Genomic DNA, 12,500 nt, shown 5'->3' with positions numbered 1-12,500 from the left:
ACGCGGTTTTTTGCGCCGCCCCGGCTGACGCGGTTTTTGCCGCCCCGGCTGACGCAGTTCGGACTTAGCACTTTTCGGCTGTGCCTGGCTGGCGGCCCACTCACTCGATCGCCATGTCTGTTTGCCACAGTTTTCCCGGTGGTGCCGCACCCGGGCTCGCCCCGGCTGACGCAGTTTTCGCGCCGCCCCGGCTGACGCGGTTTCGTGCCGCCCCGGCAGACGCGGTTTTCGCGCCGCCCCGGCTGACGCGGTTTCGTGCCGCCCCGGCAGACGCAGTTCGGACTTGGCACTTTTCGGCTGTGCCTGGCTGGCGGCCCACTCACTCGATCGCCATGTCTGTTTGCCACAGTTTTCCCGGTGGTGCCGCACCCGGGCTCGCCCCGGCTGACGCAGTTTTCGCGCCGCCCCGGCTGACGCGGTTTCGTGCCGCCCCGGCAGACGCGGTTTTCGCGCCGCCCCGGCTGACGCGGTTTCGTGCCGCCCCGGCAGACGCAGTTCGGACTTAGCACTTTTCGGCTGTGCCTGGCTGGCGGCCCACTCACTCGATCGCCATGTCTGTTTGCCACAGTTTTCCCGGTGGTGCCGCACCCGGGCTCGCCCCGGCAGACGCGTTTTTTTTTTTCTTTCGCCCCGGCTGACGCAGTTTTCGCGCCGCCCCGGCTGACGCGGTTTCGTGCCGCCCCGGCAGACGCGGTTTTTTTGCACCGCCCCGGCTGACGCGGTTTTTGCCGCCCCGGCTGACGCAGTTCGGACTTGGCACTTTTTGGCTGAGCCTGGCTGGTGGCCCACTCACTCGATCGCCATGTCTGTTAGCCACAGTTTTCCCGGTGGTGCCGCACCCGGGCTCGCCCCGGCTGACGCAGTTTTCGCGCCGCCCCGGCAGACGCGGTTTTCGCGCCGCCCCGGCTGACGCGGTTTTTGCCGCCCCGGCTGACGCAGTTCGGACTTGGCACTTTTTGGGCTGAGCCTGGCTGGCGGCCCACTCACTCGATCGCCATGTCTGTTTGCCACAGTCTTCCCGGTGGTGCCGCACCCGGGCTCGCCCCGGCAGACGCGTTTTTTTTTTCTTTCGCCCCGGCAGACGTGGTTCCCCCCCCCCCCCCTTTTCGCTCGCCCCGGCTGACGAGGTTTTCGCGCCGCCCCGGCTGACGCAGTTTTCGCGCCGCCCCGGCTGACGCGGTTTCGTGCCGCCCCGGCTGACGCGGTTTTCGCGCCGCCCCGGCTGACGCGGTTTTTGCGTCGCCCCGGCTGACACGGTTCGGACTTTGCACTTTTCGGCTGTGCCTGGCTGGCGGCCCACTCACTCGATCGCCATGTCTGTTTGCCACAGTTTTCCCGGTGGTGCCGCACCCGGGCTCGCCCCGGCTGACGCAGTTTTCGCGCCGCCCCGGCTGACGCGGTTTCGTGCCGCCCCGGCAGACGCGGTTTTCGCGCCGCCCCGGCTGACGCGGTTTCGTGCCGCCCCGGCAGACGCAGTTCGGACTTAGCACTTTTCGGCTGTGCCTGGCTGGCGGCCCACTCACTCGATCGCCATGTCTGTTTGCCACAGTTTTCCCGGTGGTGCCGCACCCGGGCTCGCCCCGGCTGACGCAGTTTTCGCGCCGCCCCGGCTGACGCGGTTTCGTGCCGCCCCGGCAGACGCGGTTTTCGCGCCGCCCCGGCTGACGCGGTTTCGTGCCGCCCCGGCAGACGCAGTTCGGACTTAGCACTTTTCGGCTGTGCCTGGCTGGCGGCCCACTCACTCGATCGCCATGTCTGTTTGCCACAGTTTTCCCGGTGGTGCCGCACCCGGGCTCGCCCCGGCAGACGCGTTTTTTTTTTTCTTTCGCCCCGGCTGACGCAGTTTTCGCGCCGCCCCGGCTGACGCGGTTTCGTGCCGCCCCGGCAGACGCGGTTTTTTGCGCCGCCCCGGCTGACGCGGTTTTTGCCGCCCCGGCTGACGCAGTTCGGACTTAGCACTTTTCGGCTGTGCCTGGCTGGCGGCCCACTCACTCGATCGCCATGTCTGTTTGCCACAGTTTTCCCGGTGGTGCCGCACCCGGGCTCGCCCCGGCTGACGCAGTTTTCGCGCCGCCCCGGCTGACGCGGTTTCGTGCCGCCCCGGCAGACGCGGTTTTCGCGCCGCCCCGGCTGACGCGGTTTCGTGCCGCCCCGGCAGACGCAGTTCGGACTTAGCACTTTTCGGCTGTGCCTGGCTGGCGGCCCACTCACTCGATCGCCATGTCTGTTTGCCACAGTTTTCCCGGTGGTGCCGCACCCGGGCTCGCCCCGGCTGACGCAGTTTTCGCGCCGCCCCGGCTGACGCGGTTTCGTGCCGCCCCGGCAGACGCGGTTTTTTTGCGCCGCCCCGGCTGACGCGGTTTTTGCCGCCCCGGCTGACGCAGTTCGGACTTGGCACTTTTTGGCTGAGCCTGGCTGGTGGCCCACTCACTCGATCGCCATGTCTGTTAGCCACAGTTTTCCCGGTGGTGCCGCACCCGGGCTCGCCCCGGCTGACGCAGTTTTCGCGCCGCCCCGGCAGACGCGGTTTTCGCGCCGCCCCGGCTGACGCGGTTTTTGCCGCCCCGGCTGACGCAGTTCGGACTTGGCACTTTTTGGGCTGAGCCTGGCTGGCGGCCCACTCACTCGATCGCCATGTCTGTTTGCCACAGTCTTCCCGGTGGTGCCGCACCCGGGCTCGCCCCGGCAGACGCGTTTTTTTTTTCTTTCGCCCCGGCAGACGTGGTTCCCCCCCCCCCCCTTTTCGCTCGCCCCGGCTGACGAGGTTTTCGCGCCGCCCCGGCTGACGCAGTTTTCGCGCCGCCCCGGCTGACGCGGTTTCGTGCCGCCCCGGCTGACGCGGTTTTCGCGCCGCCCCGGCTGACGCGGTTTTTGCGTCGCCCCGGCTGACACGGTTCGGACTTTGCACTTTTCGGCTGTGCCTGGCTGGCGGCCCACTCACTCGATCGCCATGTCTGTTTGCCACAGTTTTCCCGGTGGTGCCGCACCCGGGCTTGCCCCGGCAGACGCGTTTTTTTTTTTTCTTTTCGCCCCGGCTGACGCAGTTTTCGCCCCGCCCCGGCTGACGCGGTTTCGTGCCGCCCCGGCAGACGCGGTTTTTTGCGCCGCCCCGGCTGACGCGGTTTTTGCCGCCCCGGCTGACGCAGTTCGGACTTTGCACTTTTTGGCTGAGCCTGGCTGGCGGCCCACTCACTCGATCGCCATGTCTGTTTGCCACAGTTTTCCCGGTGGTGCCGCACCCGGGCTCGCCCCGGCAGACGCGTTTTTTTTTTTCCTTCGCCCCGGCAGACGTGGTTCCCCCCCCCCCCTCCGTCTTTCTTTTTGTTTTTTTTTTCGCCGCGGCTGAAGTGGATTTTTCGGTGCCTCGACGCCCCGGTAGTCGCGGTTTTTCCGTTTCCGCACGGCCCCGGCTGACGCTGCTCGGTCACAGTCGCCTTTTGTGAGGATTGCAGACTTCTTGAGCGCGGGTGTTTTTTTTTTGTTGTTGTTGTTGTTTTATTACGCATTCGCTCCAGCAGACGCTGTTTAGACTTTTTGTTTCCTCTTTTATCCTGCGACGAGGTGACGAGGTTTATTCGGTGCCCCGCCGCCCCGGCTGAAGTGATTTTTCCTGTCCCGTGCCGCCCCGGCTGACGCGGTTGGGACTTCGCGTTTGTTCGGCCGCCACGGGTTTTGGCGCACTCGCTCGGTTGCTTGTTGTTGCCACTTGTTGCGAACCCAGGTTTCTTGAGCGAGCGCGGGCGTTTTTTCTTCCTTTCTTTCTTTGTTCTATGTGTTAGCGAATCGGCCTTTAATATCACACGAGGACTCACAACCAACAATTTTCAGTTTGAAGTGTAAAAAATCTGCAGGTGTTGACGTAACTGACTTGCCCCGTACCCTTGAGTACATCCATGAAGTTCTCGTAGTACTACTAAATCGCATTATTCCAAGTGGAGAAATTCCCATAAACTTGCAAACCTCTACACGAAAATCGGTGCGCGTGATAAAGTTGAAAATTATCGTCCGATATCAAATGTGCCTTCTATAACACAAATTCTAGGAAAAAAAAAAAAAACACTTGTTCGCCGTTCTCTGCGCCGTGACTGGCAGCACTCCGGCGAAGCGAAACGGGGTCGATTCGAGCACGATATCGGCGTCTTTCGACGTGCTCGCCGGCGACCGTCGCACGAGTACGTCGCACGAGCGCGTCTGCCGGGGCGCCGTTTGCGAAGCCGACGCAAAAGTGGGAACCGCCGCTCGGATGATCGCCGCTTTCGGCAGAGTGAGTGTTGGCACTCCGGGGAAGCGAAACAGCGTGAATGCGCCCACGAAATCGGCGTATTTTGAAGTGCCCGCCGGCGACCGTCGCACGAGTACGGTAAACCGCGTCAGCCGGGGCGTAGTTCGGGACGCCGACGAAAAAGTGGGAAGCGCAACTCGGATCTTCGCCGTTTTTGCAGGAGTGAGTGGCGGCCCTCCTGCGAGACCAAGAAGCATCGATTCGTGCACGAATTCGGCGCCTTTCGACGTGATCGCCGGCGACCGTCGCTCGAGTAGGGCAAACCGCGTCTGCCGGGGCGGGCTTCGGGACGCCGATGCGAAAGTGGGAAACGCTGCTCGGATGTTCGCCGTTTTTGGCCGAGTGAGTGCTGGCACTCGGGCGAAGCCAAACGGGGCCGATTACGGCACGATATCGGCGTCTTTCGACGTGCCCGGCGGCGACCGTCGCACGAGTACGGTAAACCGCGTCAGCCCGGGCGGAGTTCGGGACGCCGATGCGAAAGTGGAGAACGCCGCTCGGATCTTCGCCGTTTTTGGAGGAGTGAGTGGCGGCACTCCGGAGAAGCCAAGGAGCGCCAATTAGCGCACGATATCGGCGTCTTTCGACGCGCTCGCCGGCGACCGTCGAACGAGTAGGGCAAACCGCGTCTGCCGGGGCGGGGTTTACGACGCCGACGCAAAAGTGGGAACCGCCGCTCGGATGTTGGCCGTTTTTGGCAGAGTGAGTGCTGGCACACCGGCGACGCGAAAGAGCGCGAAAGCGCCCACGAAAGTGGCGTATTTGGACGTGCTTGACGGCGACCGCTGCAGGAGTACGAAAAACCACGTCAGCCGGGGCGAGCGACCCACGGCGGTCTGGGTGCTTATCGCTGCTATTATAGGGGCACCCCGGCAGACGCAGAAAAAAAAAATTTTTTTTCGACCTTCTTTTTTGCTGGTCGAGCTCGGGTAACCCAGGTCGCAATGGGAGCCGCGCACGAAAGCGGCGTCGCGAGACGCGTTCGCGGTCGCTAGTCGCACGAGCTCGGCAACCGCGTCAGCCGGCGCGGAGTTCGGGATGCCGACGGCTAAGTGGGTACCGCTGCTCGGATGTTCGCCGTTTTTGGCCGAGTGAGTGCTGGCACTCCGGCGAAGCGAAACGGGGCCGATTCGGGCACGATATCGGCGTATTTCGACGTGCTCGCCGGCGACCGTCGCACGAGTACGGCAAAGCGCGTCTGCCGGGGCGAGGTTTGCGATGCCGACGAAAAAGTGGGAAGCGCCGCTCGGATCTTCGCCGTTTTTGCAGGAGTGAGTGGCGGCCCTCCTGCGAGACCAAGAAGCATCGACTCGCGCACGATATCGGTGTCTTTCGACGTGCCCGCCGGCCACCGCCGCACGAGTACGGCAAACCGCGTATGCCGGGGCGGGGTTGGCGACGCCGACGCAAAAGTGGGAACCGCCACTAGGATGTTCGCCGTTTTTGGCAGAGTGAGTGCTGGCACACCGGCGACGCGAAAGAGCGCGAAAGCGCCCACGAAAGTGGCGTATTTGGACGTGCTTGACGGCGACCGCTGCAGGAGTACGAAAAACCACGTCAGCCGGGGCGAGCGACCCACGGCGGTCTGGGTGCTTATCGCTGCTATTATAGGGGCACCCCGGCAGACGCAGAAAAAAAAAATTTTTTTTCGACCTTCTTTTTTGCTGGTCGAGCTCGGGTAACCCAGGTCGCAATGGGAGCCGCGCACGAAAGCGGCGTCGCGAGACGCGTTCGCGGTCGCTAGTCGCACGAGCTCGGCAACCGCGTCAGCCGGCGCGGAGTTCGGGATGCCGACGGCTAAGTGGGTACCGCTGCTCGGATGTTCGCCGTTTTTGGCCGAGTGAGTGCTGGCACTCCGGCGAAGCGAAACGGGGCCGATTCGGGCACGATATCGGCGTATTTCGACGTGCTCGCCGGCGACCGTCGCACGAGTACGGCAAAGCGCGTCTGCCGGGGCGAGGTTTGCGATGCCGACGAAAAAGTGGGAAGCGCCGCTCGGATCTTCGCCGTTTTTGCAGGAGTGAGTGGCGGCCCTCCTGCGAGACCAAGAAGCATCGACTCGCGCACGATATCGGTGTCTTTCGACGTGCCCGCCGGCCACCGCCGCACGAGTACGGCAAACCGCGTATGCCGGGGCGGGGTTGGCGACGCCGACGCAAAAGTGGGAACCGCCACTAGGATGTTCGCCGTTTTTGGCAGAGTGAGTGCTGGCACTCCGGCGAAGCGAAAGAGCGCGAATGCGCCCACGAAAGTGGCGTGTTTGGACGTGCTTGACGACGACCACCGCAGGAAAACGAAAAACCACGTCAGCCGGGGCGAGCGACCCATGGCGGTCTGGGTGCTTATCGCTGCTATTATAGGGGCACCCCGGCAGACGCAAAAAAAAAAAAATTTTTTTTCGACATTCTTTCTTGCTCGTCGACCTCGGGTGACCCAGGTCGCAGTGGGAGCCGCGCACGAAAGCGGCGTCGCGAGACGGCTTCGCGGTCGCTAGTCGCACGAGCTCGGCAACCGCGTCTGCCGGGGCGGAGTTCGGGACGCCGACGGCTAAGTGGGAACCGCCGCTCGGATGTTCGCCGTTTGTGGCCGAGTGAGTGCTGGCACTCCGGCGAAGCCAAACGGGGCCGATTCCGGCACGATATCGGCGTCTTTCTACGTGCTCGCCGGCGACCGTCGCACGAGTACGGCAAAGTGCGTCTGCCGGGGCGGGGTTTGCGACGCGTACGCAATAGTGAGAACCGTCGCTCGGATGTTCGTCGTCTTTCGCCGAGCCAGTGCTGGCACTCCGGCGAAGCCGAACGGAGCCGATTCGGGCACGATATCGGCGTCTTTCCACGTGCTCGCCGGCGACCGTCGCACGAGTACGGTAAACCGCGTCAGCCGGGGCGGAGTTCGGGACGCCGATGCGAAAGTGGGAAGCGCCGCTCGGATCTTCGCCGTTTTTGGAGGAGTCAGTGGCGGCACTCCGGTGAAGCCAAGGTGCGCCAATTCGCGCACGATATCGGCGTCTTTCGACGTGCCCGCCGGCCACCGTCGCACGAGTACGGCAAACCTCGTCTGCCGGGGCGGGGTTTGCGACGCCGACGCAAAAGTGGGAACCGCCGCTCGGATGTTCGCCGTTTTTGGCAGAGTGAGTGCTGGCACTCCGGCGAAGCGAAAGAGCGTGAATGCGCCCACGAAAGTAGCGTATTTGGACGTGCTTGACGGCGACCGCCGCAGGAGTACGAAAAACCACGTCAGCCGGGGCGAGCGACCCACGGCGGTCTGGGTGCTTATCGCTGCTATTATAGGGGCACCCCGGCAGACGCAGAAAGAAAAAAAAAAAAAAATGGGGACATGGCGTGCGTCACCGTGCGGCTTCGCAGCGTTGCCGAAGTCGCCGAGCCCTTCGACTGAGCCGAACGGCGGACAGGGAACGTTGGTCGGCCGTTCTAACCTGTCGGTGCCACGCCGAGACGTCGTTAAGGAAAACCGCGTCGTGGGCCTCTACGACGCCGTCGAGTCGTTGTACGTTTGGTGTCCAGCGTGTCGGCGGCGAGTAGCGGACACGTCGTTCACGACTTCGGTCTTTCGCAGTCGACGCGAACTTGCGGAGAGTCGTGGTGCCTCACGTTTTCGGCAGAAACCGCGGCGGAATTTTCCCGTGCGTGCGCGCACGACCTCGGTGCTGTGCCGTCAGCGTAGTGTTGCACAAACTCGTGGCCTACCCAAGGTGCGGTACGTTTGCGGCCGTATCCTCGGTGGGAATTTCGTGAGTAGGGTCGCAAATTCTACGACCTCGGCGGGTTTGAGAGCGACGTAGACTTGTGGCACGCTCAACGTGCCACACGTTTCGGGGCACACCCGCGGTGAAATTTTCTCGAGTACGCTCGTATTAGTGCCCAAGGAGGTCTGGGTACTTATCGCTGCTATTATGTGGGGGTTCTCGTGAGCGGCGTACGCGAAAGCGACCGGGTGTCTGATATGCGGCGGGCTTCGGCCTCGTCAAGCGTGTCCTCGGGTCTGCTCCAGGGGAATCCACGGCAGTCGTCTGCAGCCTCATCCGCTTGATGCGTTAGGGGCTGGTTGTCGGACGGTGCCGTTTTACCACGATATCGAGGTGTGTTCCGTGTCGTCCTCGGGCGATTCAGATGCGAAAGCGCCGAAGACGCGGGCGTGACCCGTCGTCTGGCGGCTTTGCAGTCTCGGCTCCGTTGCTAGTTCCGGCCGGTCCACCGACAGTGCAGCGGGCTTGGGCAACCCGCACGGCGCGACCGAGTCGATGCAACGAAAAAGAGCGAGCATGAACGTGCTTCTTGCCGCACGGCTCCCACTCGTCTTTCGGGAAGGTTGTGCCGTAGCGAGCTCGAACGCCGTCATCTCGGAGTGCAAAATAAGCGTGTTGGGGCGCCTGAAGGTGGCCTCCGCCGCACACAGACTGCGTCCGGCCCGCCGAAGGCGAGGACGGACGCGCAGTCGAACGATTACCTGGTTGATCCTGCCAGTAATCATATGCTTGTCTCAAAGATTAAGCCATGCATGTCTAAGTACATGCCGAAATAAGGCGAAACCGCGAATGGCTCATTAAATCAGTTATGGTTCCTTAGATCGTTTCTTCCTACTTGGATAACTGTGGCAATTCTAGAGCTAATACATGCAGTGAGCCTGGAGCCCTTTGGGTAACGGGTGCTTTTATTAGACCAAGATCGATCGGGTTTCGGCCCGTATTGTGTGGTGACTCTGGATAACTTTGTGCTGATCGCATGGCCACGAGCCGGCGACGTTTCTTTCAAGTGTCTGCCTTATCAACTTTCGATGGTAGGTTACTTGCTTACCATGGTTGTTACGGGTAACGGAGAATCAGGGTTCGATTCCGGAGAGGGAGCCTGAGAAACGGCTACCACATCCAAGGAAGGCAGCAGGCGCGCAAATTACCCACTCCCGGCACGGGGAGGTAGTGACGAAAAATAACAATACGGGACTCTTTTGAGGCCCCGTAATTGAAATGAGTACACTCTAAATCCTTTAACGAGGATCAATTGGAGGGCAAGTCTGGTGCCAGCAGCCGCGGTAATTCCAGCTCCAATAGCGTATACTAAAGCTGCTGCGGTTAAAAAGCTCGTAGTTGGATCTCAGTTCCAGACGAGTAGTGCATCTACCCGATGCGACGGCTCGGACTGAACATCATGCCGGTTCTTTCTTGGTGCACTTCATTGTGTGCCTCGAGATGGCCGGTGCTTTTACTTTGAAAAAATTAGAGTGCTCAACGCAGGCGAGTCGCCTGAATAAACTTGCATGGAATAATAGAACAAGACCTCGTTTCTGTTCTGTTGGTTTTTGGAATACGAGGTAATGATTAAGAGGGACGGACGGGGGCATTCGTATTGCGGCGCTAGAGGTGAAATTCTTGGACCGTCGCAAGACGAACTACTGCGAAAGCATTTGCCAAGAATGTTTTCATTGATCAAGAACGAAAGTCAGAGGTTCGAAGGCGATCAGATACCGCCCTAGTTCTGACCATAAACGATGCCAACCAGCGATCCGCCTGAGTTACTCAAATGACTCGGCGGGCAGCTTCCGGGAAACCAAAGTATTTGGGTTCCGGGGGAAGTATGGTTGCAAAGCTGAAACTTAAAGGAATTGACGGAAGGGCACCACCAGGAGTGGAGCCTGCGGCTTAATTTGACTCAACACGGGAAAACTTACCCGGCCCGGACACTGGGAGGATTGACAGATTGAGAGCTCTTTCTTGATTCGGTGGATGGTGGTGCATGGCCGTTCTTAGTTGGTGGAGCGATTTGTCTGGTTAATTCCGATAACGAACGAGACTCTAGCCTATTAAATAGGTGCGGGGTTCCCAGCACCTTACAACCTTCTTAGAGGGACAAGCGGCTCCTAGCCGCACGAAACAGAGCAATAACAGGTCTGTGATGCCCTTAGATGTCCGGGGCCGCACGCGCGCTACACTGAAGGAAGCAGCGTGTCTTTATCCCTGTCTGAAAAGACTGGGTAACCCGTGGAACTTCTTTCGTGATTGGGATAGGGGCTTGCAATTGTTCCCCTTGAACGAGGAATTCCCAGTAAGCGCGAGTCATAAGCTCGCGTTGATTACGTCCCTGCCCTTTGTACACACCGCCCGTCGCTACTACCGATTGAATGATTTAGTGAGGTCTTCGGACCGATGTCCGGCGCGGCCTTTCGGTTGCGCCGGTCTGTTGGAAAGATGACCAAACTTGATCATTTAGAGGAAGTAAAAGTCGTAACAAGGTTTCCGTAGGTGAACCTGCGGAAGGATCATTAACGGATTGTGAAGGGTGAGCGCCTCAGCTGCGTCTGCGCCCGACACTTTCTGCCGCTGACCCCGTTTGGACGCGGGGTCGGCTTTTCCCCACGGGGCTGCCTGAATGTGGAGCGGCACCCCGTGACAAATTGTTGCGCCCAGCGGACGCCAACACCGCGACCTTGGACGGTCGGCCAGGTGGCGGACGCGGGTACAAACGGCGCAACGCACTCATAGGTCGGCTTTCGACCCGCCACTGCACCGTGGCTCGAAGCGCTCGAAATGCGCGACCCGACCGCTGCGGGACCGCCTAGTACTGTAAACAGGAGCGGCGGAGCGCGAACGGCGAGTCGTGGTTACGTCGGTAGAAGGCGAGGCTGCGCGTTCCCGAAACGCCAGCCGAGTGCCCTCCCGACCGTTCGAGCGTGCAAGAACGAGACCCGACAATCGCGCGGCGACTGCCAAGTACGAGAGGAACGGCACAAGCGTCGGCGGTCGGTCAAGGAACTGGCGATGTGACGGGTCCGCTGTGCACCAGTGCATACCGTCCCGCCGTCCGCGGCAAGCGCCTCCGCGTCCTCGGGTGACGGAGGCTGCCGGTCGGTTCTTGCAGGCGAGGGATCTCGCTGGCACCGGTTCGCGTTGACGCGCGGCCGGTCATGGCACGGCGATGCGACGGCCGAGGTGCGCAGTACTCGATGGAGGAACCGCACGCTCCGATGACCGTCCCGCCCTCCGCGGCGTATGCGTACCGACCGTAATGGTTGCAGCAGCGCCGGCCGGCTTTTGAATTCGCCACACGAAACACGGTGCGAGATCGCGGTTAGGGGAGCGTCGACGTTGCCAGGCGTTTTGCTTGCTGCCGAGGGAAAGGCGGCACGGCCACGTCGCGCTCGTCGCGATTAGCGGGTCTGCGCGCTTTGGGAAGGTGCCGCAACGACTTGCCGAAAGAGGAAGCACGGAAGAACGAGGGACTTGGACGTCCCGACAATTGAACGCACTTGCGGCCAGGCCCTTGCTGGCTTCGTTCTTCCGCCTCGAGTAGGCTCGTACGCGGCTCCGGCGCCGAAAGTGGTCCTTGGCACCGACTTCGGTGGACGTGGGAAGTGCCGCGCAAGTACGGCGCGCCTGGCTCCACCTGTTGGCTAAAGTAGGCAGCCGGATCGGCATTTTGGTGTGCGGTGGCAAACCGTGGATGCGAAAAAAGCTTGTGCGATTTCGTGGAACAAAAAGCGGGGGTCCCCCTTTTTATGCGGAGGAGACCGACCCGCCTGCCGTGGTGAACCGCGACGCCACGGTAAAAACGGGAGAGGCTTGTCGATGGGACCGTGCATCCCGCGCTCCACGGAGGCCGGGAGGCGGCCGCCCGAGGAAATGTGTAGCCGTCGAGGCCCGCATCTGCGTGCACTCTTATCCAAATGGGTGTACCGCAGGCATTTTCTGGTTAGGCGGGCCAATGAGAGCGAGCACACAACGATACCTACGGGTCCGGCTTGGAGAACCGGCTTCGACGCCTCCCGAGTATTTATAGAGGGGTGGACCACGAAAGCACTCGCAAGTAGCGAAAGCGAAACGCCGTCCGAAACACACCGTTTGCTCGATTTGCGGCAGCCGAAAAAGGCGCGGCAGAGTTTTGGAGTCCAAGCGTGCGCTGAAAAGCGCCCTTCTTGGCCACTGTTTGGCCGAGTGCCAGAAACGTTTGGTTTTGACTGTACGGAATTGAACAAACACTTTTTCACGACTCTAAGCGGTGGATCACTCGGTTCTCGGGTCGATGAAGAACGCAGCCAGCTGCGAGACTTGGTGTGAATTGCAGGACACACTGAGCACTGATTCTTTGAACGCACATTGCGGCCTTGGGTCTTCCCTTGGCTTCGTCTGTCTGAGGGTCGGATCACATATCAAGAGAGCCTTCGGCGCACAAGGGAACGTGAGCCGTCGACTCGTTTTGACCGCGTC

The 12,500-nt window shown here is 61.4% G+C and overlaps 2 non-coding genes across 2 annotated transcripts; both read left to right on the top strand.

Moving 5' to 3' along the window:
* Nucleotides 1-8,746: 8,746 nt before the first annotated feature.
* Nucleotides 8,747-10,561, top strand: LOC142795754 (small subunit ribosomal RNA). Its single transcript, XR_012893283.1, has one exon. It is a non-coding gene; the product is annotated as a small subunit ribosomal RNA (ribosomal RNA).
* A 1,719-nt stretch (nt 10,562-12,280) lies between these two features.
* On the top strand, nt 12,281-12,433 carry LOC142795751 (5.8S ribosomal RNA). Its single transcript, XR_012893280.1, has one exon. It is a non-coding gene; the product is annotated as a 5.8S ribosomal RNA (ribosomal RNA).
* The last annotated feature ends 67 nt before the right edge of the window (nt 12,434-12,500 follow it).

This window comes from Rhipicephalus microplus, unplaced genomic scaffold (genome assembly GCF_043290135.1).
Source record: "Rhipicephalus microplus isolate Deutch F79 unplaced genomic scaffold, USDA_Rmic scaffold_842, whole genome shotgun sequence".
NCBI classification, from domain to species: domain Eukaryota; kingdom Metazoa; phylum Arthropoda; class Arachnida; order Ixodida; family Ixodidae; genus Rhipicephalus; species Rhipicephalus microplus.
This window is presented reverse-complemented; position numbering and strand designations above follow the sequence as displayed.